Source organism: Myotis davidii, unplaced genomic scaffold (genome assembly GCF_000327345.1).
Source record: "Myotis davidii unplaced genomic scaffold, ASM32734v1 scaffold774, whole genome shotgun sequence".
Taxonomy (NCBI): Eukaryota; Metazoa; Chordata; class Mammalia; order Chiroptera; family Vespertilionidae; genus Myotis; species Myotis davidii.
Window position 1 is genome coordinate 119,703 of NW_006285784.1, and position 5,132 is coordinate 124,834.

The window sequence follows — 5,132 nt, forward strand, 5'->3', positions numbered from 1 at the left end:
AGACTTTGGAGGCAGGCTGACCATGCTCGCCTAACCAGGCAACCTCTGCTACCATTGCAAACAGTCTCAGAGTGGCCAGCACTTCCACAGAGGCTGCACATTTTTTAAGGGAAGAGCTGCTGAGACTGGGAACCCAGCCTCACCTCTACCCAGGGTGCTCTCAGATAACACCCTTGCAAGGGACCTGCTGGCCCAACTGTGGTCCCATGGTCACCAAGAATCCAGCCACCCAGGGTGTGGGCTCCTGTGATTTCTGAAGCACGCTCCCCACTGGCTGACCCAACGCTTTAGCACAGGGCACTGCAACCATGTGAGAAGCAGCCATGTGAGGAGCCCACCCCCATCCGAGGAGCAACAGTCCCGTGAGCAGCCTGCCCATGTACAAGAAGCAACAGCCATGCAAACAGTCCACGTCTGTCTGAGGATCAGCAACCATGTGATCTCCCCACCCCTATATGAGGAGCAGCAGCCATGCACAGCCTGCCCCATCCAAAGAGCAGCAGCCCTGTGAGCAGTCTGCCCCTGTCCGAGATGCAGCAACTGTGCAAGCAGCCTACCCCAGCCAGCTAGAGGAGCCACCACTCCTGTGAGCAGCATACATCATAGGACCACCAATAAATAGGGAGCGGCTGGTGCTGCAAACACCCAAGAAACAGCTGCTGCCTGAGGACCTGCTGCCTCCTGAGGAGTAGCACCTGCACTACTCAACACCTAAATTCTTCAGGGAGACCAAAAATGGAGAGACAAAGAAACCCCCAAAGGAAAGAAAAGGACAATCACCAGAAAAGCAGCTAAGTGAAAAGGAGGCATGCAATATGTCAGAAAAAGAATTCAGAATAAGGGTCACACAGTACAGAAACCAGGTGGATGAAAAAAATCAACAACTTATGTAAGAATCAAGATGAAATAAAGAGTGATATAGCTTCAATAAAAAACATCACGGAGGTGTCCAGGAGCGCAAGCCCGTGGGGGCGTCATGCACCTGGCCCCCCGAGCCTGGGCCCGGGATGGGCCCAAGGCCAGTAGGAGCCGGGGCCCAGGCCTGCGCCTGTGCCCGTGCCGGGCCTGGATTCTGAAGAAAACACCATGGTGGCCATGGACTTAGGCCTCCCTCTACTCCCCAGGAAGAGCCTACCTGTTCTCCGGCCCCTGGAGCAGGTGGCCAATTGGCTGAGCAGCAAAATGGCTGCAGAGGTTTCTCATGGCAGCAAGCAAGAGCTTTCGGACCTCAAGGCCCAGAGCCTGACCACCTGCGAGGTCTGTGGTGCCTGCTTTGAGACATGCAAGGGCCTGTCCAGCCATGTGCCCTCCCACTTGCAGCAGCTGGGTGTGGCCAAGTCTGAGAGCAGCAGTGCCCCCATCGACCTCCTCTACAAGCTCGTGAAGCAGAAGTGCCTGCCTGACACACCCCTTGGGCTGCCCTGGGCCTGACTAAGAAGTCCAGCTCCCCAAAGGAGGTGGTCATTTGGGCCCCCCAATAGAGCCTGCTCACCCTGGCCAAGCCCCTGGATGCCCTTGCTATCAACAAAGCCATCAAGTTGCCTCCTGGCTTCTCAGCCAAGGGCCTGGCTCACCTGCCCAGCTCCCCACTCCTTAAGAAGGCACCTGGCAGGCTCGCCTATCCCCAAGAATCCTGAGGACAAGAGCCCCCAGCTGTCCCTGAGCCCCCAGCCAGCTGGCCTCCCCAAAGGCACATTGGCCTCAGTCTGAGGACAAGGGGCCCCTGAACCTCACTTTAGTTAGTGACGTGGGCAGAGAGCTGGACTGCCAGCTGTGCAGTGCCTGGTTTGAGATCCGCAAGGGCCTGTCCAGCCAAGCCCACACCCACCTGCGCCACCTGGGCGTCAGCGACCACATGCCAAGGGATCCCCCATGCTCCACAGGCTCATCAGGAGGGTCAGCATTCAAAATCGCCTCCCACCTGGGTGCAGCGTGCTGGCCAAGCTGGGGCGACCTCCTCCCACCTCCACGGCCCTCTCCTTGTTCCCCTCCCCACCACCGGCCAAGAAGGCCAAGCTGAAGGCTGTGGGTATGGCCACCCCCTGGGGGAAGCAGGACCTCTTGGCCGCTGCAGCTGCTGGCATTTTCTGGGCCTCTGATGTGGAGCTGTCTCCTCTCTACCTCTCCTCAGGCCCAGAACCAGTCCGGGATATCTGCTGTGAGTTCTCTGGTGAGTTCTTCAATAACTGAAAGGGTCTTTCCAGCCACGCATGCTCCCACTTGCAGCAGATGGCTGTAACTGAGTGGTATGTCAATGGCTCTCCCACCAACATACTGCAGGAGATCCTCAAGAGGCAGACTCAGTCCCGGCCTGGAGGACCCCTCAATTCACCAGGACCTAGTCCAAAAGCCTTGGCCAAGGTGGTGGGCAGCGGAGGTCTTGGCAGCTCGCTGGAAGCCCGCAGCCCTGCAGACCTTCACCTCTCGCCCCTGGCCAAGAAGTTGCCACCACCACCAGGCAGCCCCCTGGGCCATTCACCAACTGCTTCTCCTCCTCCCATGGCCTGAAAGATGTTCTCAGTCCTGACTGCACCCTCCCTGACCAAGAAGCTGAAACCTGAACAAATGCATGTGGAGATCAAGCGTGAGATGCTGCCAGGGGCCCTTCATGGGGAGCTACACCCGTCTGAGGGTCCCAGGCAAACCAGGAGCTGGGCTGGCCCAGGCACCCTGTGAGCTCAACCTGGCACCCATCACCGGTGCCAAGCCCTTAGCCACCAGCTACCTGGGCTCAGTGGCAGCCAAGCGACCCCTGCAGGAGGTTCGCTTCCTCTCTGCAGAGGTCAAGGCCAAGACCTACATCCTGACTGAACTTCCCTTCAAGGCAAAGACCTTCATAAGAAGACCTCCCACTCCTCCACGAGGACTGCTGTGAGCTATGTGGCCTTTACTTCGAAAACCGCAAGGCCCTGGCCAGCCATGCTGGGGAGCATCTGCAGCAGTTCAGTGTGACTGAGTGGTGAGTGGATCAAGCACTGGCCCCAGAAGGTAGGACCTACCACAGCTACATCCAGGGTGGCCGCCCCTTCACCAAGAAGTTCCGAAACGCTGGCCATGGCTGCGAGAGCGACAAGCGGTCACACCTGGGGCTGGCACCTGGGAGCCTGTTGGTGGTGAGCCACAGTGCTGGGGGGGAGCCAGGAGCAGAACATCAACAAATTCGAGCGCTGACAAGCCTGCCCTGCAGATACCTCTGCGGCCAGGGGGGGAGAGGATCCCAATGACCTGCAGCAGAAGCTGGAGGAGGTGCAGCAACCCCCACCTCGGGTCCATCCCGTCCCCTCCTTGGTGCCTTGTCCCATCCAGACATCATTGGTTAAGTTCGTTGGCAATATCTATACCCTCAAGTGCAGGTTCTGTGAGGTGGAATTCCAAGGACCTCTTTCCATCCAAGAGGAGTGGGTGCGGCACTTACAGTGGCACATTCTGGAGATGAATTTCTCCAAAGTAGCCGCCCCCGCTTGAGGAGCCCCAGGTCCCTCCAGCACAGACAGCAGTGGCAGAGGCACCCTAACACAAAAGCATTCCAGATCTCTCTCGTGCCACCTCTGTCTCCTACTCTTCCTTGGTTTCCTCCTCTCTCTCTTCCTTCTTTCTTTTCCGTTCCCAAAGGAGCAAGCCAAAACCTCAAACCGGCACCCTTGGGGGCCGGGCACACTACAGCCAGGGCGCCCCTCCCCCAGCTCAAGGACTCTGGGGCCAAACCCAGGGTGTGATCCTTCAGGCCACACCTACCCAATCCAGCCAGGGCAGAGGCCAGGTCCCTGGTGGCAGGTGATCTGGTCATGGGAGGAAGGCCAGCACTCCCCAATGTCTAGCAGCCAGGTGGGGCTTTGTTTGCCATCGGTGGCCATTTACAGGGACCCCAAAGACCCCCTGTACTGGTTCCCTCTTGCCCCGTGATTATCCTCTCACACACTCACATGCGAACACACACACACACACACACACACGCCAGCACGCACACACCTCATGAGACCCCGGATCTTCCCCAGCCACCCAGTTCCCAAGTCAAACGAACACATCATGCCACGGTGCTTGCTCAGGGGAAGGTATGCTCCCTCTGCGGGCCCACTGAGGCCTAGGAGCCCCCACTGAGCCCACAATGCCACTGAAATCCTTGTTGGCCACGCCCCCTCTCCCAGAGGGGCCTTTCCAGCTGGGAAGAGCTCAAAGCTGACAGCTGCCTCCTGTCATGTTCAGGCCCCCCAGAACCTCTGGGGGCTCTGGGCCTTGGAAGGGGTAGGGTGGGACTTTCCTCCCCACTCCTATCCCTTCCCTCTTTTCATTGTTCCTTTCTATGTACAGCTCCCTAGACCTTTCACTTTTTTAAAAATGCATTTTGTGTAGAGAATAAGGAACGTGGATCTTTTTATTTTGTGATCCTGGGCCAGTTAGAAACTGGGAGCTGATCAATCTTTTAACTTTTTTCAGTGGCCACATTTTGGTTATCAATGTACCTAGAAGTATGTAAATTAGATTAAATTTCTCTTCTGGAAATACCCCGGGGCAGGCGGCCAGCGTGTGTTTTTCTGTCAAGTGGACAGGCTGGCATCAGCTGGCACCTGGGGCTGGGATCAAGCCGCCTCCACCCAGAGTCTCAGGAGGTCCTGGGTTTTCCCTTTGGCCACCAAACCAACCAGACCCAGCTGGGGATGAGCTCAAGTTCCCAGCTTGTTGGCCCTCAATGGCATGGCTGGTGTGGACTCTGGCCAGCTGGTGACGAGGTTCCTACGTGCAGAGGAGAGGAAACAGCTCTGGGCAGCTGGTCCAGGAAGGGAGCCAGGATGAAGTGATTGAGGCCCAAGGGCTCTTGGAGTCAGGAGCTAACCATAGAGGGAATGGGAGACACTGGGGGAGGGAGGAGTGCACAGCTGTCAGGACCTCTTAGCTGGGACTGGCCTGCCTTCAAGACATGCGACCTGTCGGGAGATACACATGCACCCTGAACCCCAGTAACAAGGAGAAAGCGAGCTGTTGGCTCCTCTGCAATGTTATTTATTTTCTCACTCTGCAAATGTTTATTGAACATTTCTGAGATTTTAAGATATTTTGTTGGCTGCTCCTTCTTGTTTATTGCATGTGGTTTTTCAGCTTATCGTTTTCACTCATGGCCAAGGGCTGGAAAGCAG

The 5,132-nt window shown here is 57.0% G+C and overlaps 1 pseudogene; it reads left to right on the forward strand.

The window, feature by feature from the left end:
* The first annotated feature begins 1,009 nt into the window (after positions 1–1,009).
* On the forward strand, positions 1,010–3,224 carry LOC102756086 (annotated as a pseudogene).
* Positions 3,225–5,132: the final 1,908 nt, after the last annotated feature.